At 53.5% G+C, this 26,676-nt stretch overlaps 1 protein-coding gene across 4 annotated transcripts in view; it reads right to left on the bottom strand.

Moving 5' to 3' along the window:
* The window catches only part of ERC2 (ELKS/RAB6-interacting/CAST family member 2), a 987,816-nt gene that overhangs the window by 92,942 nt on the left and 868,198 nt on the right, over positions 1-26,676 (bottom strand). For all 4 annotated transcript variants that reach the window (XM_030885545.2, XM_045290032.1, XM_045290033.1 and 1 more), the window contains one exon: positions 22,607-22,819. The gene's annotated coding sequence lies outside the window, so the exon portion shown is untranslated. The remainder of the gene's footprint in view (positions 1-22,606; positions 22,820-26,676) is intronic.

The raw sequence follows: 26,676 nt of genomic DNA, 5'->3' as shown, positions 1-26,676 counted from the left end.
TCACGGAAAGGGCAGATGCACAAACACGCGGCTGGTCTAGCTTTGATGCTGGGAAACAGAGCCGACAGAGCAGAACCACAGAAGGAAAATTAAAGAAACAGACTGAAGGGGGAAAGACGGAAAGAGAAGAAAACCCTCCCCCCTGCCCCCCCCCCCAGCCCCTCAGCCCGCAGCCAAGGAAGGGCAAGCTGGGGGGAGGTCGGTCATTTGCTGCACTGGAGAGCAGGGCTTCCCAGGGGGGAGTCAGGAACCTGGGGTTCAGGCCTGGTTCCCTGAGGCCCCCGCTGTGGGGCTGCTGCTCAGCGCACTGGTGCGCCTCTGCTGACCTCAGAGCCAGGCGGGGGTGGACAGCACAGGGGTGGAGAGAGATGAGGAGGAAATTCAGGGAGGACATACTGACAGGTCCCCAAAGGAAACCACGGGGGAGAGCCCAAAAGAAGCCACGTGTGCTCTGCTGAGGGAAAACTGGAGGCAGTGGTGGGAGAGGGGGAGCCCTGGGCTTGATTCCGGATCAAGGCTTTCCTGCACAGACACCACCCGTACCAGTGGGTGCCTACGTGCCGCCCGGATGCAGAACCGCTCTCAGCAGAGCTTCCTGACTGAGGCGGACTAGGGAGCAAGGTGTGGGGATCAGTCAGCACGGATTACAGTAGCCTGAGCTGTAAGAGGAACGGCCGCATTCTGTTTCAAAGTGCATGGGGAGGCCAGGAGTCGAGGGACCACCTGTGGCAGCAAAGCTGAGAACTCAGGCCTGCCAACACTCTCAGATGCAAGAGGGGCCTCACATTTAAATCTTCCAAAGAGGCTTCTCCCTGCCACGAAGTTGCTTCTGACTCAGAGCAACCGTCTAGGGCAGGTGAAAACGGCTTCTGTGGGTTTCTGAAACTGAAGCTCTTTATAGGAGCAGAGAGCCTCATCTTTCTCCTGAGAAGCAGCTGGTGGTTTTGAACTGCTGACCTTGAGCAGCCCAAAGTGTAACCCACTATGCCACATCCTTTGGGCTGTGGTTCGCTTTCCACCCATAGTTCAGTGCCGATGCCAAACAGACCCCGTGGGTCCATCGACAGGACAGATTCCTGCTACGAGGCTCAGAGCAGCTGTCCTTGGAAGGCACTGTTGGCTGGCTGCCTTCGATCATTAAAGCCTAACTTTCTAGTCCTGCCCCTGGCTCTCACGGTGAGCACGCAATGCCACAGGAAGCACCTGATGGGAGAGTTCCTCCTTCTGAAACCACCTCAGAAACACAGCCCCATCACCGACTTAACCGTGATCCATTTCTTCAAATAAACCCCAGCCCAAGCCTGCTGCCTTTGAGGGGACGCTGACTCACAGTGACCCTGCATGGGGACCCCGAGACTGCAGAACTTGACAGGAACGGGAAACCTCACCTTCCCCCAGAGTTCCCTCCCTGACCTTCTGATCCGAAGCCCAATGCCCAAGGTACCGTGTCATCATGGGTCCTGGGCTCCACAGAACCGAAACCAAACCCACGGCCTTCGGATGGAGGCCGACCACCGCAAGGGGTTGAACTGTCCCTGTGAGTGTCCGAAACGTAACTCTGGGCAGCCAGAGAGAGCCTCGTCCTTCTCCGAGGAGCAGCGGGTGGCTGCTAACTGCTGCCCTCGAGGTTGGCACCCGTGTGTGACCACTACGCCACCAGGCGCCTTTCCTCAGATCAGTGCCTTTAAATCAGCCATGTTTTCTGTTCTTTACAACAACAAAGTTTGTAGAGTTGTTTTAACCAAATACTTATAAAAACTCTTTTCAAAACTCTTTAAATGATCCAATCTTGTCCACACAAAGCTTCTAAACCTTCGCTCCTTTTTTTTTCCCTGCCAGAAAACTCCTTTAGAGGAGCGTTTTTTTTTTTATATTTTTATCCTTCCTTCTCTGCCATAATGCAAGTGAATTTCATCCCTCACACTTTATGGTGAAATACTTCTAACATGCAAACAGCCGTTGAAGACTTCTGTGTGCCCGCCAACTAGTGGGGAGTCTCAGCATTGGGCCACATCTTCTCCTGCAGGTCTTTTTTGCTAACAACAGAAAAGATGGGTGCAATTCAAAGCCCCAACAGTGTCCCATTCCTGTCCACGTCTCTCTTTCCCCTCATCCTACAGTAAACGCTCCACCGATGCTGGACACTTAATGCTATTGTCCTTCACGTACGCACTTGCGAATACCAGGCAGCATAAGCCTGTGAGCTTCTAAGCTTCAAACACACACGGCCGCCCTGCAGGCACCCGTCGCTTGTTTCCTGCCCTGCGTGCTATGTTTTCTCAGTGTCACCACACTGCTGCAGTTGGTGGGGTTGGAGCTCACCTTAATGGCATAAAGTATCCTGGTGCATAATACACCAGAATTTATATCCCTGCACGTTTGGATGACTGCCAGGATTGTGCTAGTATAAAGCTCCGGTGACCTCGGTACACCTGTCCACAGGTTCAAGCTCTTCCCCAGGACAGGGACCTCAAGCAGCTTGCCACGTTGCTCCAAAGTAGCTGTCAGACCCACCCCAGCAGCCAGGGGAATCTCCATTTCCCGCACAGTGGGGTAGAGCACTCTTTACCTTGCCGGCCATGAGCATATGACTCCGTGGTTTCTGTGTGCTGGATTAGCTGGGCCGTATCCATCCTGTGTCACAGATGGGAGTCAGAGGCATGGAAGAAGGGGTACGGAGTGCCCTGGGGTCACTCTGACAGTCCACGGGAGGGATGGCACTACTAGCCATTTGGCCAGGCTCTGAAAATAGTCAGCATCATTGCTGCCTTTGAAACGGCACACATACCCGTTTCCATTCACCAGAGAGATTTGAAGCCACAGGGGACCACAAAGCTACCCACATGATGAACACACGACTGCAGGGCCCTTGGCCAGGTCCAGGGTTCCTACCTCCTTACTTCCCGCTTCCTGCCGGCAGGAACATCTAGGTGGTTTCCTTACTGATGGTCCCTCCTCCACGGAGCCAGCGGAAGGCCCGGAAGAGGCTGGCTGGCACGGCCAGCTGATGTCCTGGCTCCCTGGAGAGTGGACCCTCCGTCCGTGAGCAGTCCTCCAACCAGAGCTCCGCAGTTGTCCATCTGTCTGTCTGTCTGTCCTTCGGGAAGCCCCAGGGGCATCGCCTTGAAAGCCACTGGAGCCTTTTTTCCAAGTGAGGAGCAATATCGGAAGCCTCGGAAGTGAATCGGGACCACCAGATTGCAGTGACGCTCAGCCTGGGTCCCAGTGAGCCGGGGCACTTTAGAGAGACACAGGGACTTCAGAGAGGGAAGCAGATCCCGAGTGGGAAGTCCCCTTGGCCTCTCTGGGTTTGTTCCAGAACCGCCCTTCCCCGAGGCTCAGGAGGGGACAGGCTGGCTCTCACTCTTTGCACCTTGGCCTGGTAGTCACCCACACGTCCGTGGGTGGCGGGTCCAGGGACAGAGACCCTGCCTGACCCTGCAGGAGGAGAACAGATGAGGAGAAGCTGGGCTCCCCAACCTCCCAAGAACATGAGATGGTTGCGGGGCAGGGACTGTGCTGCCAGGCTTGGGTTTCAGTTCCACTGTGGGGTTCAGGGGTGGGTGGGGGGCCTTTCAGTGGGTTCATGTTCCTCCTAAGGGCAGCATGCCCCCTCACGGGCCATACTTGCTCTCTAGACTGTCGGGCAGGTAGGCCTATTGAGCCCTCATGGCATAGCTGTGCCACCAATGGCAAGGTCAGCAGTTCAAAGCTACCCAGTGCTCCTTGGGGGAAAGAGACGCTACTTTGTGTTGCTGTCTAGTTACCGCTTCAGACACCGGACGAAGTAGTTCTCTGCCCTGTGGGGCGACTATGGGTCAGGATCAACCGACGGATGGCTGGGGTGACACCCTAGCCAAGGCTTGGGGTGTGACAGATCAGTCTTTGGGTGTAAGGTAACTCCTTCCAACATGGAAGGACTACTCGGCTCTGGGGTCAGCTAGACAATGAATCTGAATTCACTTCCTGGCTGAGCGACTCCCTGGGACTTGGTGTCTTCAGTGGACGAGAGAGGTAGTGTCGGTACCTCTACCATCATTAGGAAGAAAAGGGACACGTCTTGAGGATGTAGTGCACTGCTCGGCGCCTGGTCAGCCCTGCCAATTGCTCCCATGGAAACTGCGTGAGTTAGAGGTGGGGAAAGGTCACTGTGGTAGTTACATAATCTGGTGTCACTTTGGGACTTGAGAGGATTAAAAGCGAAGGGGTGGACTCTAGTCTGTCAATCGGATCATAGCCAATGAGGCCTCTGTGTGGGCATGGTCTTCTCCTGAGGATTCTGGGAACTCCTGTATTTTTCCTCCTTGGAGGCGGGAGACACTTCTCTCTCTCTCTGCTGACTCCCTGTGAGACATCCCTGAGGAGACCCACCCAGACCCAGCCCTGACAGCTGGAGAAGCCATGTGGAGACCCCTGCCAGTGTGGAGACGCTTACACCACCACTGGATCCAAAGACTTTCTACCCAGTGGCCTGCAATTGTCCTGCACTCGGCATCATTGCATGTGTTTCGTGAGTCTGAAGAGGACTTTATAGATTGGTATCGGACACATGGGCTAATATCAGACTTATGGGCTTGATCGGGACTGTGTTGGGATGCTTTCTTAAAGTACAATTAACCTTTATATAAACTCTCTCTTATACACATGAGTTTCTATGGGTTTGTTTCTCTAGTCTACCTGGACTAACACTGTACTCTCCTTCAAGACTCTCCTCCATCACCAACCTCAAACAGTCCTCAATGTCTGCATGATGACGCGGTGAGTGTGCCCCTGGGGTTGTGCAACGGCCATCCTGCACAGCGGCGAAAACCAGGCCGGCCCAAGGGAGTGCTGGAGAGCTGGGAACTAATGTTTCATTAGTAGTAAGACTAGGAACACCCCCCACCCCCCGGCTTTACAAGGAGTCCTTCAGATGTGCTCCATTCCAGGAGGAGCTTGTCAGTGTGTTCCATGCCCCCACAAAGTGTGCAGAGCTCCCAAGAGGGGGCTGGTGGTGGGGGTGGGGGTAGACAGGAGCTGGGAGGGCAAGGGAAAGTTGTCAGGCTTTCGTCCCAGCAGGAGACAGGCAGCCCAGGGTTCAGGATTCCACAGGATGCTGGCGGTCAGGCCGAGCCCAAGAGAGCGGCAGGCCTCATCAGTCAGGGGCAAGTTGAAAGTCTGACAGCCTAGAGGTCACTCAGAGCTCAATCGACCTCCCAGGACCGGGCTGAGGAGCAGATGGGGCAGTAATACAGGGGGCGGGGGAGCCCCATGACCTGCACAGCCCACTTGGAGGGGTGATGACTACCTTGCCTCACCCATCTCTGCTCCAGGACACTCTCATCCTCCCAACAGGCCTCTCAACAAAACCATGTGTTTTGTGTTGTTTATAAAACTGTATTTCTAGAATAAAGTGAAACCCTCTCTCTTCCACCCAACCCCAACTTTGTTTTTCCTCTGAAGACAACAATCCCTTTTTTTTAAAAATGGGGCCAAGGGAACAATTCAGAGGATAAAAACAGCCAAAGAACACAGGAAAATAAGGCGTCCGACGGACTACAGGGAGGGCGGCAGGCGGAGGCTATCCAAAGGTGATCGGTTACGGGAAGCAGACGTTCTCCTGTCCTAATGGTGAGCGCATACGGTGCTTTTATCATTCGTGAGAGAAATCTCAGCGTCTCTTTTAACTGTAAAGAGCATGCTGTATCCTAGTTCATACATTGCACTGAACTTACTGACAAGAACAGCCCAAAGGTAGAATTGGATGCTCATAGCAGCAGTGTTGGTACCAGCGAGACAAAATACATTCTCTTCTTCCGTGTTGAGGAGCAAGGGGCCCTGTGGTGCCCTGAATCATGCGTGGGGGTCAAATGGCAAGGCCAGCGGTTTGAAATTAGCAGCTGCTTTTACCCTGCAAAGTTTTACAACCTTGGAAGCCCACAGGGGCAGTTCTACTCTGTCCCATTGGCGAGAGTCAGAATCAACACAGCGGTGGTGCGCTCGGGTTGGGGAGTTTCTGAATTGTGAGAGGGAGAAACTAAATGTGCTAACCCGGAAAGACGAAGCTGACATGATATCAACAGGACACCAATGACCCCAAGATGCCAGCTGATTCTGCACACCCCCCACACGTGTGGGTGTCCACGTGCACATGCATTTGTATAATCTACTCAGGGAACACCTTGGGAAGCACGTGCACAGAACTGTCCACATCAAAAGGTGTGATCAAGATGCCAAGGAAGCATGCTGATGTCTGGTGCAAGAACCCCGGATGTGGGTTTTCACTTGCGGGTCCTGTGCTTCTCCCCAACAGCTTTTCAAAGGGACATGCTTGTCACAGGCCTGTGGGAAACAGTGGGGGCACTTTCCTCGTTTGCCTCTGCTCGGACTTGGAGACTGCACTGCGTCACTCACGACCCCATCTGCGTTCTCCTTGGAGACCCAGCACTGTGACCAGGAAGTGAGGGCTGGGGGCGGGAAGTCCCTGGACAGGGCCGCAAGGAACCTGCTCATCAGGCCCAGCTGGACGCAGAGGGGTTCACGCCCATCTTTTCCAGATGCAGACTCTGCGAGGCATTGTCGTGCAGACCAGGGCTAGTTACTACGCGAAGGGCGGCTGACTCAACAGCGGCCTGCCCTGGCCACGGCCTGCCCACCGCAGCCGCCACAAGGTCAGCTCCCAGACCCCCTCACTGCCATCCAGTTGACTCAGACGCATCGTGCCAACAGGGGCACACACGTTTGAATCCAGAGAAGGGCTCCGGGGCCTCTTCTTTCAGTCCGTTCAGACCCACTCACTGACCTCCTTCTCTTTGCCAGGCTCTGCCAGGCACCTCAGCTGCACGATCCTTGCCCTCACCCCAGTCCGTGAGGCAGGTTCTACGCAGCCCACTTTGCCAGCGGGGAAGCAGACGTTTGGAGACGGCGACTCCGCAGATGGGAAAGGCCAGCCGGCATACGAGTGTCCAAGGCCGGTTTTGAATCCAGCTACAGTTGTCTAAGGCTCTGGTGTGTAGCCTCGAGAGACACAAACACTCCCCTGTCTCCAAGGCCCGTGGATAAGAAACACTTGTGGGAACAAGCAGGACCCTGGAAGGCATCTGCCAGAGGCGGGCACTGTGAGCAGTGTTTCTTCAATCGCGCCCGGCTGCCAGCCAATGCGATGGCTCCTGAGGCTTCCTGGGGTTTTTCCAAAGGAGGGTGGGATGCTAGGTGACCCGGCACCAGCACCACGGGAGGGAAGGCCAGGCCAGGCACACACTTCTCTGGGCTTAGGGGTAGCTGGTTGATAAACCCTGTTGATCCCCGAAGAACCAGATCGACTGTCGATGACTCGGTGGCTCCGGCCCCGGTGGGCACAGCCCCAGACCCAGGCACACGCCTTGCTGCGGCCATTTTTCACATCTGTTGAAAAGTGCCCAATTGGTAAGGTTTTGTTTTGAAAGTAAACACCCTCTTGGATTCCACACTTGCGAGGCCAATTCCCCCGGCCATTACTGATACCCCCACTGTTCCCCTCTGCCCTTTCCTCGGAGGGGGTGTTTTCTTTTTATTCTTTCGGGACTTGGCCGGTGGCCACTGCTCCCTGCTGGAGGCGCCATCGGAAAGGCAGAGGAAGATCTCCTTGCGGGCGGGAGGGGAGAAGTTTGAGTGCATGGCGACCTGCTTTCTTCTTTGGGGACCGCGTCCACCTCTGGTCTTGTCGGAATTTCACTTCCTCTTCCACAGAGGCAGAGCCTTGCTTTTCCCAACATTAGGAATGGGGAACGAGGAACGGACGCCGGGTCACATGACTGGAAGGAACAGAGACCCCTGATCTGTAACCGGCTCAAGAGGTGTGGCCCTTGTGGTGGTGACATCCGAGCGGCTCTCTCTGGAGAGTGCCCACCGAACCTCCAGCAAGAACGTCCCTGCACGTCTCCACCACAGAGGACCAGCGTCCTGCTGTCGGAAGCCAGCCCTGGGGCTGATGGCACGTAAGCGACATTGCACAGGAACGGCGGCGGTGTGGGTGTGGAGGGCGGTGTCTGAAGGTCTGTCCCCTCTCTCCCTTCACTCATTCACAACCTGCCGTGGCCACGTTGGAAAAAGATAAGGGACAGCTCATGACCCGGCCACACCTGGGACTGTCCTCCAAGACCTCCAGTCGTGAGCCCTGCTCCTCTGGCTGACTCCCCGTGACCAGAACCCCAGGAGGGCGGGGGAGGCATTCTGCCACAGCAATTGCTTGGGCTTTGGTGCACAGCGGCCACGGGTTCATTTCTACACGGTACCCATCTGAAAGCAGGGCTGGGCAGGGGGGTGGGGATGGAGAGGGAGGATGCCATGCAGGTAGCAGGAGTGCTGAAGTGTCCTCAACCCTTGCAATGATATCCCTTCTCCACTCATGGACAGTACTCCTTGGCTCCTCCTCCATCAGATGGTGGCTCCTGTTACACTTGGTCTTGAACTCCCCAGGTGTCCCTGTACCTCTCATTCTTGGCAGGGACCTCACCTTCTCAGAAGAGCTAATGACACCTTTTCCAGCTCCTCGTTTCCCCAGCCGATGCTTTGAGAGGTTCAGGAGTACCTTCTCCCACCACAGTGGTTCTCAACCTGTGGGTCGTGACCCCTTTGGGGGTCAAAGGACCCTTTCACAGGGATTGACTGATTCAGTAGCAAAATGACAGTGATGAAGTAGCAACGAAAATAATGTGATGGTTAGGGGGTCACCACCACACGAGGAACTGCATGAGAGGGTCGCGGGGTGAGGAAGGCCGAGAGCCACTGTCCAGCTGATTCAATGCCCTTCAGCGCCAACTCACGTGTATCTTGACCCTCAGCTTTATTGGGCTCCTTCCCCTTGGCATAAGCTCAGGTGTGTATTCTCCCCTATCCAACAAAGAAGAAGTCTCTATGCTCTGCGAATGCCTTTCCCCGCTTTCTTCCAGGATGGAAGGAGTAGATATCTGTGGTCTCACTCCAGGTGCTCCCCCAGTCTTCTTTCTCCAGCCCGATGACTTCTGTCTCAGAAGCCAAGTATTCAAAGTGAATGGCATGCCCAGTCTTTCTCCGCCTGGCCTCACTCTGACTTACAGAAATCTGCTGACTTTGCTTGTCTGCTTAGAACTGTTCGCTTTCTCTGTAACTTTTTACCCCTCTTGCACAAACCTCTCTGAGTGTAACAGTCCTGTATCCAACTCTCTAATTGCCCACAGAAAAGAGAAGCCAGCAATAAAATGACAGCGGACTCTTAGAGGAGACAAGACAATGCCTCCAGAAGCCAAGGGAGTAGACGGTTTCAAGAATAAGCTTGATGTCAGCTGAATGGGTGACTCAGAGTAACACTTCTTAGCTTCTGGATGACGAGTCCAGGCTTGTAGACACCACAGCAGGAATGGACGAACCTTTGTGATGTTGGTTGTGTATACACACAGATCTCCTGGTGACTGGGGCTCCCCAAGAAGCAGTTAGAAGGTCTGGTGTTCAGATAATAATAATTCTACCAATTCTCCAAGGCTTTGACTATGTGATCACCTCTCATGGTTTTTTTCTGAAGAACCTGTACATCCAACTATCGCCATCACTACCACCATCATCACTAACTCCTTCACCATGACACCATTCTGATTTTTTCTACCATCCTCACCACAAGCACCTCAACCATCACCACCACTCTCTCCACCATTTGTAATCTTCCTCACCACATTTACCCCGTCTTCTCCATCATCAACAAGCCATCGAATGGTCCCCTGCTTTCTCTCAGGCTCTGTACTGAGCCCTGCATATATATCAGCTCACTGAATGAGCAGAGCAACCACAAAAGTCAGCTTCCAATTTCCGTTTCGTCACCAGAAAGCCGTGCTCCAGAAGGTTCATCAGCCTGTCGCTGGTTGCTCAGCATGTTCTGGAGGAAGAGGAGGAGGAGGAAAAGGAGGAGGAGGAGGAGAAAAGAAGACAAACACTGATCTGCCAGACTCACAGACTTGCACCTCCATGCCTGGCGCCCTCTTCTGGAAGGTGAAGACAGACTGCCAATGGCATAGTCAACAAGCTCATGAAGCAGAGGAAGACCCTTCTAAAAACCCCACTGAGAAGCCCTGTCATAAACTGCCAAGGGGTCGACATCAAGAGAGCGAGTACCTCGAGCCCAGGCCGTGCAAAGTCGCCTCAGATTCCCCAGCTTGTTAATTTGAGACGCCTCCACAGGGGCTCCCACAGAATCTAGCATCGCCTGCAACACTGCTGAGAATCTGGTGTGAGCATCCAGAGATAAGAGCCTTCTCTTTTCGTATTTGCCTAGAAGGACTCAATTATTTAAAATGTTTTCTCTACGAATATATACATGAGAGTTTATTAATCCAAAATCAAACAATCTGTTAAAGCGGAGACCAAAGGCTTGAGGTGGAAAAGACAGAGATATGACTTGCTTATCTCCAACAGGATGTAGTGAAACTAAATGGTGGTTTAATAGCGTCTGTCCAACATCTTGTCTCCTGGTGGACTTTGTGGGCTAATGCTACGTCGCATCTTTCCCTGTGCCACAGCAGGGCTCTTCGAACCTCTGCAGCCTTGGGGAGGTGGCAGGACAGTAAGTGGGAGGTGAAAAGCCCATCTTGGGAACCCTTTTCCAAAAATCTTTGGCTGAACAAAGACTTCCCATTTAAGAGCAGGTGACATTAGGATGTCTCCCACAGACAGCACATTCAGACATTCTGCAGAAGTAAACAAAGCTGCTATGATAAAAGTCGGACATTCCTCAGGGATAGGATCCAATGAAAATGTCAGTGTTTTTATCCAGTTTAAAAACTGACAATCCAGCAGTTTTACAGGAGCTAGTTAACATTTATCATCACTTACGAGAACCCAAATGCAGACCAACAGAAGAAAACAAGGGACAGAGAAACCAGGTCGCCAGGCTTCCTGGAGCCCAGGAGGGACTTGCATCTTGACCATGACTAGGCATGCTCAGGCAATCAGGTGCCGGGCTTTGCAAAGGCAAGCTGCAAGTTCGTCCTCTCAGATGTTACTGACCAAGTGCTGACCTTGTCTATCGACGCGGCCAAGGCTCTCCCCTTGGACATAAAAGGCTACATCTGGGTTACGTTGTTGGCTTGCCTTCAGAGAGATTTCGGCAAGGGTTGCCAGCCCCTTCCTGCTCACTCTAACTTGCTGGACTGCATGCAGCTCTATGTGTAAGAACCTTCATAACTTCCAGTTTCTTCCCAGCCTGCTCGTTCCTTTCTCCCAGCATGCCCTTGGCTGTGGTAGGTGGCGCAGCAAACCTCCACTGAGTCCAAGCCCTAATACTCTTCCCCTTAAACATAGATTCCACGTGAAGTGGTGGTTGGCGTCAGTTGAACACGGAGCGGAGCATGCAGCTGCACACAGCGCACTCATCCCGCGGCCATGCTCTGTGTCTCCCCTCACGGCCTGCCCACCAGAGGCTCAGCCAACGGGGAGCTAAGGTGCTGGAGAGAAGCCCTTTGAGCCAAGCCCTGGTGAAGCCTGGAGACGCCCGGTGCTCGCCAAGTCCTGTTTTGGATACTACTGGACCCACTAAATGAAGAAAAGCAGGACACACCCCTTCAAATCCGTGAAGGAGAAAAGAAAGAAAGCACAGCCTATTCAAACAGGGCAGAAATGCAGAGAAAGCGAAGGTGGGGGTGGGGTGGGGGCGGGGACAACAGAAATGATCCAAAGGGAAAAAGAATCCCAATCCACTGCCGTCACGTTGGGTCAGACGCAGCGTGGCTCCAGCAGGGTTTCCAAGGCCCTGACTCCGCCTGGGAGCAGACAGTCTCATCTTCCTCCCAGGGAGCAGTGGATGGGTCTGAACCACGGACCTTGCGGTAACTGTCCAATGAGCGACCCACTCCACCACTGGAGAATGATAATAATTAATGATCAGAAGAACAACTAACCAGCAATTTGGACGTTACCTAATGAAACTTCACACAGCTAAGAACACATGCTCTAAAGCCAATTGTGGACAATTGGACTTCTCCTCACAGAAGGGTCACAAGGAAGAGACAAGCCAGTCAGGGTGCAGTATAGCACCGTTGAAACATACACCTTTCCTCTAGTTATGTAATGCTTCCTCCCCACCTCACTATTATGACCCCAATTCTACCCTAAACATCCGACCAGACCAGAGCGTGTACACTGGTACAGAGAAGATCTGGAAACACAGGAATCCAGGAGAGATAAACCCCTCAGGATCAATAATGAGAGTAGGGATACCAGGAGGGTAAGGGGAATGTGGGGGAAGGAAGGGAGAACCGATCACAATGATCCTCCCAGGGGGATGAACAAGAAAAGTGAGTGAAGGGGACAGTGGTTGGTGTAAGACATGAAAATAAAATTACCAAGGGTTCATGATGGAGGGAGGGTGGGAGAGGGGGAAATGAGCGGATACCAAGGGCTCAAGTAGAAAGCACATGTTTAGAAAATGATGACAGCAACAAATGTACAAATGTGCTTGACACACTGGATGGATGTATGGATTGTGATAAGAGTATATACGGTAATAAAACATGAACAGAGATTTAGAACACTTCAGTTACTAATTAACCCACTTCACTCACAAACACACAAAGAGCATGCATTCAGAGAGAGACGTACATTCTCTTTGGGTACAAAAGGACACACATTCTTTGGGGGTCGGGTTACCACAATCTGAACCTGTGTGTGCCCATAAAGTAAACCTCAGCAAACCCCACGATGGGGGATCGAGTATTCGACATCTGAACTCCTCTGTGAAAAGAGGGATGGAACCTCAGAACCTCACACAGGAAGGCCATCCGCCCCTTCGCTGCCATTTCCCAAGCTTGATCTCAGCGCCGCCTCCCCAGAGAAGCCTCCCATGATTCCCTCAGTCAGGTCAACGCTCCCATGCCTAGTTCCCCTCGCTCGACTGCACGTCCTTCATGCACCTTAGCAGGCTCTGAAATCACCTTCTGTCTCTTGGGTGATGCGCCCGCCTTCTGCCCTCACTAAAAGGCAATGCCTATGCAACCTGGAACTCCTGGCATGGGACCTGGCGCAGCACGGGAGGCCCTGCACAAACATCTGCTGACGTCAGCTGGCGTGGCCGTGTGTAGAGCTGCTCATAGCCCCGGCCTGAAGCCCACCCCCACACCCCCACCCCAGAGCTCAGCACACTGCCTCAGCGTGTCTGCATGAGTCTCAGTGAGAGAGGGGGAGCTGGCCAGCCGACCTGTTGTGTGTAGGTCACAGTCCATGACTGTTGAATGAGTCGTTACATGCATAGCAGCCCAGGGAGGCAGGAGCAGCGTCTGACTGTGGGATCTGCTTAGGACCACATCATATGAGCAGAAGCGCCAGATTCCTGGCTGTGGGCATCGCCCGGCCCCTTCCCAGCTGCCCCTCCATCCTCATCCTCGTAGCCATCTGCATGGAGGCTGTGAAGGAAGAGGGAAGACCACTGACAAATGCCTTTTCCACCACGCGTGTCATTTCTTTCAGCAAGACGGGGATCCTCTGTCTCCTGTGCTTGGAGACCAGTCCCCAGACAAGGACACCAAGGCCTGGTCAAGCGGAATGTCAACGACAGAGGAAGACCATCCCAGAGCTAGATTGATGCAGCAGCTGCAACAATGGGCTGAACCCAGACAAAGATGATGAGGGTGGTGCAGGTGGCACGGCCAGGCGGCTCTTCCTGTTGCTGTGCGTGGGGCCACTGTGAGCCTGAGTGGACTCCCTGGCAGCTAATACCACCACCACCACTGTGTGAGTCTGGTAGACTAGAGAAACAAATCCACGGGCACTCATATATGTGTATAAGAAAGAGTTTACATACAAGAACAGTTGAATATTGAGAAAATGTCCCAGCCCAGTCCAGATCGAGTCCATAATTCCAATGTTAGCCCATATATCCGATACCAATCTACAAAGTCCTCTTCAGACTCACAAAAGACATGCAGTGATGCAGGAGGATCACAGGCCAGTGGGTTGGAAGTCTTACAGAGCCCGTGAAGTTGTCAGCTGGCAGGGGTCTCTGCATGGCTGTGGCTGCTCTGGTTCCAGAGGTCTGGTTGCATCAGGGTTGGTCCATGTGGCTTCTCCAGCTCCCAGGGCCCAGCGCCATGCGTCTGTCAGTACAGTGTCTCTCAGGGAGTGAGCCGAGAGAGAGAGAGAGAGAGAGAGAGAGAGAGAGAGAGAGAGAGAGAGAGAAGTATCTCCTGCCTCCAAGGAGCAGAATTCTCAGGGGAAGGCCAGGCCCACATAGAGGCCTCATTGGCTATGACCTGATTGACAGACTAGACTCCAACCCTTTCCTCTTAATCCTCTCAAGTCCAAAATTCACACCGGATTATGTAAGTACCACCACCACCACCACCACCAAAAGCTGCTGTAGACTCTATTCTACCTCAGAGCATGTGTGTCAGAAGGGAACTGGGCTCCAAAGGGCTTTTGATGGCTGAGATTTTAGAAACAGATCGCCACCCCTTTCCTTCCGAAGTGCTTCTGGACGGTCTGCAACGTCCAACCTGCAGCAGTCAAGTGCATTCGCCATTTGTGCCACCCAGGGGTGCTAGTTGTTTCAAATGTTGTTGCATGGACACAGATGACCGTGGCATGTAAGAGCTGCATGTCTGCATCAGGGCTGTAAAGAGGGACGCAGCTTAAAATCATGGCCTCCTCGATCAAAACTGATAAATAGTTAAAGAAACAGGATTTCTGTGTGAGCCTGAGCAAGTTGCTTGGTGGACCAAAGTCTCAGTTTCCCGACCCAGAAAATGGTCCTGATCTCAGTGCTCGCTTCATGGGTTGTCATGAGGATGCATTCGGGAATGTGTCCCCATGAGCTTGATGAATGTCAAAGGCACTTCGGGCCCTTGCTCAGTCAACTTGGTTCCTGTGCATTAGCTGTTTGTACGTTTGGCTCAAGAAACTTTGGTTTTTTGATAATCTACTTTCCGGAGGAGCTCCTCCGGAGATGTAACACTGTTAAGGAATGAGTCTTAGGGCTCCTTTGAATCTGATTAAATCCATCCTTGTTGTGAAAGCCAAGCTAGAAAGATCCTGGCCAATGCCAGATGGATTTGTTCAATGGCCTTTTTACTGACAATTTCAGGAAGATGGGGCTGCTGGAAGGGCAGCCAAGATGACAGCCTGGATGAACAAAGGGGCAGATTGTCTGGGGGCACCCTTCTCTGACCTCACCCTCCTTCCTCCGAGGGACCATTCTGGAATGGAAAGTCTCCCCACAAGCATGTGCTCGCCAGAGCTGCAGGAGCACTGCAGCCACTGGTGCACGCCGCCAGGCATGCAGGGACTGCAGCCACTGGTGCACGCCGCCAGGTATGCAGGGCCAGCTGTGGAACGGGGAGCTGCTTGGGAAAAGTGCGACAGAACCACACCTTTCTCACAAAGACAGGAGCAGCACAGTTTGTGAGGAGAAGACCTTGTGCACATGGATTTCCCCTGCACTCTGCTATCGGAAAGTTCTCTTATTTTTCCTGTCTTATACCAAACGACCACAAGCTCTTGGAAGCCAATACTAGTTTCAATAGATCTCCAGTGTAGAAGTTACAATAGCATGTAGACACATATCAGAGAAATTGTCACAGGTGTATTCGAGGCGATCTGTTCTGTGCAGGTACTTCTATATGCTGTGCTCCCAGAGTAGAACCAATAGTTTGCGCTTAGCTACCAACGAGGAGGCTGGTGGTTTGAATCCACCCGGAGACATCCTGAAGGAAGACTTAGCAATCTACTTCTCTAAGATTCCGGGCCTGGTGACCGTGGTCCCATCGGCCTCTGCTGTCGCCAGCCGGTGGTCTTCCTGCTGAGCTTGAGTCCATTAGTCCCCAGAGCCATGCAAGTCAGGAGAAGCTGCCGGCCTGACATCTGACTCAGGGGATTGATACCTGCCTAGGTTTAGACTTGCCTGTGTCTACAACTGTGTTATCTAAACACACACACACACACACACACACACACACACACACACACAGCAGCAGCAACATCACTGATTGTTCTCTAGTAAACCCCAAAATGAGATGAGCCTACTTGAGGGCAACTAAAAACAATGATTTGTAACCTCCCATGCGTGTTCAGTCCACAGCTAAGAAGCCACTGATGTAGAATGTAGGGTGGGTTACCTTTAAATCAGGGTTTATGAGTATCGGCATTGCTGACTTCCTTTGTTAGAGAGGGGCTCTGTGAACCCATTGTAAGAGGACACATGGATCCTTGGCCTCTACTTACTGAGGGCAATAGCATGGCTTTCCTCATCCAAGTCACGGCCCTTAAAGATATCTCTGTCTGTCTGTCTATCTATCTATCTATCTATCTATCTATCTATCTATCTATCTACCTACCTACCTACCTACCTATCTATCATCTATACAAAATGCCTCATGGGGCAAAGCTGCCCCTGACTGCTTTAAGCCTTCCTCGTGTACAACACTCCAGTCCGTAAGAGAAGAGGGGTGGAGATGGGGTAAGAGACCCTTCATTGGAAAGTCCCTATTCAATAGGTGTGAGAGTTTTAAGTACATTGATGATGATTTTATATATCACCATTATTGTAATTATTCTGTCCCTAAGATCATTAATCAGAGTGTTGGGGATAAAAAGACCCTGGATTGGTTTGAGACCTAGCTCAGTTCAAATCCCGTGTCAGCTAACTATGACCTTTAAAACACCTCAGCGTGGGTTCCCCGTTAGTGGGAAAGCTTGGGTGGGAAGCTGAGCCAGAGGCGTCTATCGGGATGGGCTATCTATTGCCCCTCAATCACTGCAAGCACAGCATTTTCATTTCTTTCGGACCCCTGAGATTGTAGTTCTGCTAAAATGATTTGCTAGGCCACAATCTTGCAAAGGAAATGCTTGGTTGACTGTGCTAATGAAGTGTGTACCTGCCCTGCAGCCATTGGCTGATCACTATGCACTCCAGGCATCTGTCCTTCCAAAAGGATTGGCTGGATTTCCCGTGGACTACCAAAGGACCAAAGACCAAACAGTCTTGGAAGAAGTACAGCCAGAATGCTCCTGAAAGCAAGGGCGGCGGGCCTTCTTCTCACGTTCTTTGGACATGTTGTCAGGAGGCCCAGTCCCTGCGAAAGGACACTGTGCTTGGTAAACTGGAAGGGCAGCTAAACAGAGGAAGACCCTCAACAAGACGGAGTCCCACAGCGCTTGCAGTAATTGGCTCGAACAAAACCCCAACTGAGGATGGCCCCGGCCTGGCAGTGTCTCATTCTACTGCGCATCGGATCACTGGGAGCCAGAGCAACTGGACAACCAGCACCACCACCAGCAGGTTCAAAGAGTCAGCTTCACAGAGCTGGAGGGGTAACTCACTACCATCAGGATGAAGAGTCTGGAGCAAAGGGTCCCTGTGCTGAGAACCTCCTAGACTTAGGACACACAGAGCTGTAACCCTGGAGACAGCTCAAGGCAGCATGAGAGACCAGTGCTCTACGTCTACGGTGGGCTTCCTGGCCCACAGAGTGAGGCTGCTACGGGGGCTTGCAGATCCATGGAGCAAGAGAGGAGCCCCTTTGGGCAGGAGTGTTACTGGTGGAGTAGGGTGCCTTTGGGCATCTCTCAGTGGAACTAAAGAGCCTTCACACTTGCAGGAGTGGGCCGCTGGCTGAGCCAGGGGCCTTCCTGCAGGCATGGCTGCTAAGGAGCTCAGCGCTGTCTTGTTTGGAGACACTGCATCCCATCTCCTGAGTCGTTCCTGTTCCATCCAGGGCTCCTGAGGCAGAGCGGTCACCTCTTCCCTCCCTGACGAACCCCCAAATGCTGAGTACGGTCTGTGGACCCTGTGCAACGAACTATCCCGCTCAGAAGAGCAGTGGAGAGTGCCCGGGGACGGATGGCCGGTGTCACGATCGGGGATTAAAGTTGGAGAGGGGAGACTGGTCTGAAGCGGCCTTTGGCAGATGGTCTGACGGTTCTTGGCCATGCCCCTGAAGTCAGAAGACTTCTGCTGCTACCATGTTACCCACACAATAGACTTGAGATCAGCATCCGAAGCACCTAAGAGGTGAACCCACACTGCAGAAAATACTCCCCGGGAAATAAAATGCGACCGTGGGAAGGAGAACATCGAAGTGCACAGAGATGCAGTCTGCTCACAGAGGAGGGCAGCAGATGGTGCAGGAAGAGCCTGCATACAGCACATGCTCCTGAAGAAAAGGTCCAAACTACAAGAAGAGGCGATACGTTTACGCGGGTGGAAACCCATGTGGCCGGTTAGCAAGGCCTCCTGAACACCGGGAGACTACCGAGGCAGACACGAGCTATTGTCTGGCAACAAGATCTACTTGTCCACACAAGGAGAACAAACCGGCCAGCATCTCGTAAGACACAGACGGCCGTCTCGACGGCGCTCCAGTGCACAACACCAAGCAGTCGTTTCCGCCTTCTACCTCCTCAGCCCAGACCCGGGCTTGCTGCGGCAGCTGGGAGGCTAAGCCCGGACATGATTTGGGTTTTCACGGTGTCCTCTGGTGTTTCAGAGTCCTTCTGCTCTGCACGCACCCCTTTGGACCCACATTTGGGGTGGAAGTTTTCAAAGCCCAGGATGGGTTCAGGGAGATGAGAGGCCTGCAGGGGGGGATGGATGGGGAGCAACTGCCCCAGATGTGATGGGCAGGCCTCTCTCCTCTCGACGTGCCTCCTGGCACACTCAAAGTGCCCACCTTCGGTTAGCAACCCAGCCCATCACTGCTCTCACCATCCAAACCCCAAAATACCAAACCCGCTGCAATGGAGTCGACCTGCCACAATGACCCTGTGCAGGTGTCCGATGCTGTCATCTGCATGGGGACAGACAGCCCGGCCTCCGCTCTCTCCACCCCGAGGGGCTGGTGGGTTTGACCGAAGATCTTGCTACTGGCAGCCCAATGGTGCACTGATGGGGTCCCTCCCGTAGCCCCACCCCAATCATAACTAAACAGGAAAGCCGACTCCTGCCCCGAGCTGAGGACTCTCTGCATCCTCGCGGGGCAGAGGACCACTGCGCCGCAGGGCTTCTGAGACCACGGGTTCTAATCTGAGCTTCCTCTTTCTCCCTCAAGCAGCTAGTGGTTTGAACGACTGACCCTGGGGTGAGCAGCCACCCTGTAACACCCTCCTCTGCCAGAGCCCCTCACTCACCGCCACCATCCATGCCAACTCACAGCGACCCTACAGGGCAGGGTGGGACTGCCCCTGTGGGTGTCGGAGAAGGTGGCTCTTTCTGGAAGTGGAAGGTTTTGAAGTGGAACGCCTCCATTTTCTCCTGGGAACTCCCAAATGTGCTGTAATTGGACAGTGAGAACCTCATTCTTGGTCAGAGACACATCCTGCCCCGGCTCCACTCGGCAGGGGCCTGAAGGACACTTACAGGTTTGCTGCCACGGAAGTTCTCGGCTGTGGGACCTGCTTTGGGCAGAGGAACAATGAGTGGGGCCAGTCCCCCAGGACACTGACTGTCCCTACACTCTCCTCCAGACAATGTCCTGCCTCAGCCTCATGTCCCTATAGAAGTCACTCCAGCCAGCCCCGAGGGAGGCTGGGCTCCCTGCTCTTCACCTGTTTGAAATCACGTCTGTGCTGATTGGACTCTGGTCAGCCGCAGCTCTTGTTCCCAGGTGCTCTCGAGCCACTTCAACCGACCACCTTCACTGCCATCAAACAGGAAGTGCTCCCTCACCAATGGAGGAGTCCTCCTGGCACTGTGGGGATGTGCGGGCTGCTTTCCACAAAGTCTTGGGTTCCAACTCACCAGCCGCTCTGCGGGAGAAAGACGTGGCCGCCTGCTTCTGTAATCTCACAGCCCAGTGGGGCAGCTCGGAGTCAGAATCAACCCCATGGCAACCGGCCTCACCAGTACGGGGCTTGGGGTGGTCAGGGGCTTCCTCCTCTTTCCTGGGAGATCATTGCAAGGTTAGCTGACACTGCAAGGCTCCCTAGCCGCCCCCCCCCCCCCTTGTCGATGGCACCGCATGCCAACCCTTGGTGCCCTTGTCCTGGATGGCACCTCCAAATCCGCCTTCAGCTCCTCTGTTGTTGGGGATCTCAGATGGGAGGCTTCCTACTGAGCAAATCATGCCCATCCCCCAAGTGACATAATTGTAATTCCACAGGAGCTTGACCAGTGGACCACAAAAGGAAGCAAAAGCGATTGCCCATGTCCTCGGGCCTGGTGCTCTCGGCCTTTGAGGACCCCTCTCTGCCTCGACTCCCACCTTGATTCCCACCACTTCCACTTGGCAGGCTCAAAACTTGTGGTCCCTGCCCCTTTTCATTATGAAAAGCACACACACAGGTCTCACATTCTGATCTCGCCATAAGAAATGCAAGCAAGTGCTTTATTAAAAAAACCAACCACACAATGGTTCTCATTTCCAACGGAGTTGATTTAGCATCCATCCGTTTTTAAAAAGGGCAGTCCAGTGAACATGGCGGGCATCTTGCATGTAAGGGCAGTGACAGTGGTGAACGCATACATTGGTCTCACCCGCCTGCTGGTGCCACACACACCAATTCACACCCAGTATCTCAGGCCCCACTGTGGCCCAGCCCTGTGGCGGGCTGGCTTTCAGCAGGACATCAATGAAACCACACCACAGCGAGAGTAATCTAAACTCTGTTCTTAATGAAGCGCCAACTCCATTCAGGCAGCTGGTATACCACCGTATACCACCACAGCAATGCATGTAACTACCAATATATTAAATTATGTTACATTACCCATGGGGGCATTAGCTTAGACACAGTTTACCGCGTGGCATGCGATATCAGTGATTGAAACCGTTACTGAAGCTTTATCGCTCTCTGTTCCACTTCCCTTTGGCTGCATTCTATAGGCACACTCCAAGGGTGTCTGGGAGGCAGAGAGAAGGCTGGGGCGGCAGGGCACTGGGACAGGAGGAAATGCCACAGCCAGGTAGGCAGGAGACGAAGGACATTTAGACCACCGCCAAGCATTCAGACTGAGTCCAGGTAGACAGGGCGCTGCCTGGGGGGCTGGGGCAGTGTCTGCAGCAATGTGGGCCTGTGCATCACTACCCTGATTCAATCAGGAGCTCCGGCGCAGCAGGGTAGTGCACCCTGCACCGGCATCCCCACAGACCCTACCGACCAGGTGTTGGTGACCCGCAGGCTGGTTCCAGCACCGCCTGGAATTCAGTGGGCCTGGATTGGCCTGGAGAATCTGCATCTCCAACAGGGATGCTGCTGGTCCAGACACCCCTCATTGAAGGCCAGCATTCCCTGCCCTTTGTGGGGTACATCCATGGTTGAAGGACAGGAACGCGTCTCCTACATCCCTAGAGACCATCCGTGGTTTTAGCGCGACCTCAAGAGCCAACCATTTATTTTCATCTTTCTTTAAGGGCTTCTTTTTTATCATGTGGCACTAACCAAAAACCAAGCCGAGGCACCCGGGCACTCTGACAGCAAAGAGACGAGGCGAGTCACTTCACCGTCTACATCTGCTAAGGTTCATTACAAAGTCAACATCACTTGAGGATGTGTGTGTGTGTGTGTGTGTGTGTGTGTGTGTGTGTGTGTGTGTGGTAGTAGGCTTGGGTTTGACTTCAGTTTTGTTTTGCAAAAGAATGTGATTTCTTTGTGCGGATACCAATTGCCTGCCCCACGCCAGCAAATATGTCAGATGATGGAGAGACATCCCAAAAAGAATTGTTCCTTTAAATAGTTGTTTGAGATGTAGTGAACATTTTTCAACGCAATTCTTTTCTCCCTTAGAACTCAGGGAGAAATCTGACGTCAGCCACGCTACATTTCAAAGAGCGGGTGTTGGTGAACACACCCACAACAGAAGACGTTGATTGCAACTCTCTTCCTGGATTACACTTCCAGAGCTTCCCATGCATGCATGTGGTGGTGATGCCAAAGCAGAAATGAAACTCAGGTCTGCGGAGTCCATGGCTTGGAAGGGAGGCTGGAGACACTCAGACTTGGTGGAAGGATACACTCCAGACCCCAGTGGGGCGCTGTGTGCAGACAGCTATGCAAGACACACGTGGCAAAGCTACTGGTCCTCAGTCTCCATAGGCTCACTTTGCCACCCCATGTGTGAGACTGCAGGTTCCGCTTCAAAGGGCCTATCTGCACAGAACGTATGAATGCAGCTTGATCCACAAGGGGCGGGCAACGCCCAGTGCGAGCTGGGAGCTTAGAAGCTCAAGAGGAAGCCCTCTGTTCCGTAGTTACAAGGTCATAGGTTCCAGTTCTGCTTAGGGAAAAAGCTGGCTCGGCACCTTGTTTTGTGTAGACAGAATAGTACTGACTATACACCGTGGAAGAGCCATCAGTTATAAGTTACACCAACTACCATCAGAGAACTCCCCTCTTTTCCGTTGGTATTCTGTACCGCAGGGTCTGAGAGGCTGACTGAGGGGGTGGAGGGATGAAAGTCTAGCCAACCATACCAAACCAAGACTCCCAAACCCAAACAAGAAAGGCTCGGAACTCAGCCTTGAGAAGCGAGTAGTAGATGTCATCACAGCAGCACCGTTACGGCACCCGCCCCTCGGTCAGAGATACCCAGCCCTGCACTCAGGGAAAGACGACACGATGTCTGTGGCAGACACCTTCCTCTGAGGCCAGTCGGCAGCCTCTGGGACACCCCCCCCCCCCGACATCTGCGGTTACCCACCTCCAACAGGGTGCAAGTACGCATGGAACCTGCTCGGGTGCACCAGCGATGTGCCCGCTGTCTCCCTCCTCCTCCTCCTCTTCTTTACAGACAGGTAAAGGTGGCTCTCTTGAAGGACCTGGGGGCTCCCGCTCTAGGCAAAGGTTGGACAGGTGATCAATGTACAGTGTGAGAGCTGGCTGTGCCTCCGTGCCTCCGACAGAGATGGGTCATCTAGGGATGAAAACCACAAGTAACAAGAGAATGGTGTGAAAAGCAGTGTGTGTGTGTGGGGTGGGGGGGGCCCAGACAGCACACGCCACCGTGCTTGCCGATGCGACACATGGCACTCAGCAACCATTCCTTTCCTCACTCAGACTTTCCGAGCACACTTAGGCTGCACACAGGGCCAGGCATGGGCACACAGCAAGTATCAGCAACAGCCCTTGCCTTGGCGGAGCCAGTGGGCTGTTTGAGAGACAGATCACGAGACAAGTTGTTACAGGCACACGTGGGAAGGAGTGCTAGCGGACGCTGTGGAGCACACAGCAAAGGCAGCCAACACCAGCTGGAGGGAAGGATGGGGTGGGGGAGTCAGGGAAGGCTTCCTGGAAGAAGAGACATTTGCTCTGAACCCTAAGGACCCGTGGGAGTTAGCCAGACCAGACTGGATGGGATGGGGGCACCTGCAATATTCGGAGCTGAAGCCCTTTGTTCCCAGTTATCCAACCACCCCACGGTCAGCCACCAAGCACGGGCTTCACGGAGTGTGGAGCCCTTACCACAAGGTGCCCCTTCGAGTCCCCCAACCCAACTGTGCTTGCACGTGTCCCTATTGCATTGCAGAGAGGAAGGGCCTTGGAAAAGGATGGTCCCTTCCCACAGGTGGAAGGCAGGGAGAGAAGAATGCGGAGTCTCGTGGTGGCTGTAGAACACAGGAGCCTCAGCGGTGGCTCCTCAGAGTCCCCAGCCTCAGGCTGCTGAAACAGACAAGTCAGAGCCTTCCATTACCAGCTCCCACCCGACCTCACCCCCAATGTGGGGGAGCTGGTGTCTGTCCTCTTATGCCAAGCTGCTGCAAAGGCTGTAGGGAAGTAGAGGTGGCTCTTTGCTGCTCTGGCCCTTGGCATTACATCTACAAAGGCTACCCTGGGCCAGGCTAGTCCCCCCCACCCCCCACATTCCTCCCCAGCCTTAAGCACTCAGGAAAGCCAGGAGCTCCCAAAGCCAATCTCACCATGCAGATTGGGGGGGGGGCACAAAAACCTGTGAAAGTCCTGGGGGCAGGGTGCCTGGGCTTCTGGCTGGCCTTGCATTTTGAAAGAGCCCATTGTGGGGGACGGTAGGGGACTCTGCAGTAAGCACATGGTCCTTTAAACAAACACACACAGCCCAGAGGAGCTCCGCAACACATTTTGATATCGTGGGGGAGAAGCCAGTCCCACAAATGTGCCCGGCTGAGCACCGAGGGAATCAGAGCCCAATTCTGAGAAGAAGAGTGGGCAGCTCCTTCAGACAAAGAAAGGACGTCTTCTTAACCGATGACCACACGGATGGGTGTCGGTCTTCGCTCCACTCAGTAAGTAAGCAATTAGGTTTTTTCCCCCCCAATAAAAATCTCCCCGTGTGTGTGCACACACCAGGGCAATCGTGCAATTACCCTGCCCAATCAGATCCAATTGCTGACAGCTGAGTCCCCACTGCTCATTAACGGCGATCGCAGTGAGCTCGGTGCGGAAGCCATTTCCGTCCCTTTACACAGGTCCCTAGGATCCCGCCTGAGCAGCCTGGTGTTGCTCACACGGGATAATCACCCCCAAACCAGCCGACCTCTGGGCCAAGGCCGCCACTCAGACTCCCTGCTGCCAAAACAGAGAGAGGAATCCAAATAACCTCTGGCTGGCAGCCCTTGCATTTTTGGGGGGATCTCACTTCTAAATATAATAGTAACCTTTACACACATGTTAAGTGCCATCATTATGTAATTAAAACCAATTATGTCATTTAACAGAGAGACCTTTCCAAGGTACAAGACAAGCCAATTACCTCAGTCATTGACCTCAGGAGGGTTCCCAAAGTGACCAGCGCCAATGAGGACTGGGATAAATTTAGCCACTGGTTTCTGAAGGCCGGTGGGACTAGCTGGGTGGGTTCTGTTGCTGCCCTCGATTCTTCTGGACTCGAGAGCTGAAGTGAACCCACTCTCACCAGACACCACCCCGCCGCCGCCGCTATCCCGAGAGACTTGCTTGGTCTTCCACAACCATCCCGGTAGGACGACGGCTTCCTTCCATGTTGGGGAAAACAGGGCAAGTGAAGCCCGCTGGTGTCCGGTCGACCCCCACGGAGGACGGAAGGGAAGGCGCTGCACAGGCAGGGTGGGTTTCAGCGACGTGTTTTCAGAAATCCACCCCCAGGCCCTTCTTCTCACGTGCCCCTGGGAGAGCTCAAAGCTCCAAACCTCTTGGTTCACAGCCAAGTGTGTTTGCCATTTGTACCCGGCTAGGGCTCTGCCTCACGTTCCGAGGTGAGGTAATGGCAAGTTCATGGCCAAGACCCAAGGAGGGTCTCACCTCCGAGTGTAGGAACAGAGGCCAGTGTGTGTGGGGGGTTCTCTCGGGCATCATTCTCCTTCTAATGCCGTATCTCAATTTCTCTTTCAGGAATCCATTCGCCCCACTTGGCCCAGGAGCTGAAGCTTATGCCGCATATAACTTAGACGTCAGCCAACCAGCTTCCAGCACACTCCCAGCCACGGCACTGGCTCAGGGAAAAACAAATGATCCAATCACAGCGAAGTCGACACACTGGGACGATGCTGAGGATTCTGGGAGAGAGCCTCCCTCTCCCTACGTGGGCTGTCCGTGAGAGGGCTTCAGTTTAGGTGTGTGGGCCGCCGTGCTTCCCGTGGAAAGGAGACGGAGAGGGGACTCAAGCTACTTGGAGAGAAAGACTGGCGCCTGCACCCCCTCCACCCCCACCCCCTGAATCCCTTCATGCAGGCCGGCCAAAGCAGAGGAATTCCAAGCCCCCTGGAGCAAGTCTGATGGGCAGCACTGCCTACAGTGCAGCGGCCTGATTACAAGGAAGGGTTTAATTGGCCTGCTCCGAGGGGCAGTTGGGCCTTTTGCTAGAAATGCAGTTAAATGCCTCTGATTTTTTTAGTTATTTAAAGAACATACCATTTTACGGGCAGAAGGAAGCACTTTAATCTGCAAAATGATTTTTATCACAAACTAAACATCCTTGTAACTCTCCGGTCTTCTGCTTTTGTCAAAGTCGTCTCTCCTTGGAGCTGAGACAGCTGTTGGAGTCGGGGACCCTTTGCCCTGCTCGGGGTACCCTGAGCACTCCAGTTCCTGCTCTGTGTGGGACGGCTGCGCTCAGCACCAAGAGGAGCCTTTTCTGTCCTCCGAGGCAAGGTCTCTCAGCCGCAGACAAATGGATTTGGGGTCTGGGCTCTAGAACAGTCTCTGCTGTGGCTGGCCCTGTCTGCGCATTGCAGGGAGTTGGGCATTTCCCCGGTCTAGATGCAGTGACCACCCCCCCCCCTCCCCAAGAGGGGAAACCCAACATGCCTCTAGACGTTGCTAAAGTCCTGGGGGCAGGAGGGGCAGGGGCGCTGGGTAGTGCGGTGGTTACGTATAGGGCAGGGGTCCACTGGGTTGACAGTTGCTCAAGCCAATTGGTTCAACCTTCACATTACCTGGGAGCTGAGGCCAGCCCACGTTGCCGGGAGGCCTTCCTTCAAGGTTGGGAGAAAGGGCTCTTTGCTTCCAGGCACTGATTTCTGATCAAGTCAGTCCCAAGAGTAAAATTGCAAGGCTAGGCTTTGCTGTGACTTCTTCATTACCTGAAAATGTTCTGATTTGAACAACTTCTCTCACTAGACATTTGAATGGCTTTACAATTGCACAGATGTACAGAAGATGTTCAGATTAGCAGAGCTCAGAACCCAATGCTTCCCTCCCCCCATCTCCGGAGCTCAGAACCCAATGCTTCCCTCCCCCCATCTCCGGAGCTCAGAGCCCAATGCTTCCCTCCCCCATCTCCGGAGCTCAGAACCCAATGCTTCCCTCCCCCATCTCCGG

The sequence above is a fragment of the Echinops telfairi genome, unplaced genomic scaffold (assembly GCF_000313985.2).
Source record: "Echinops telfairi isolate 266 unplaced genomic scaffold, ASM31398v2 ScPeMD7_31;HRSCAF=116, whole genome shotgun sequence".
NCBI lineage: Eukaryota > Metazoa > Chordata > Mammalia > Afrosoricida > Tenrecidae > Echinops > Echinops telfairi.
The sequence above is the reverse complement of the archived record's forward strand: the minus strand, read 5'-3'. Positions and strand labels throughout refer to the sequence as shown.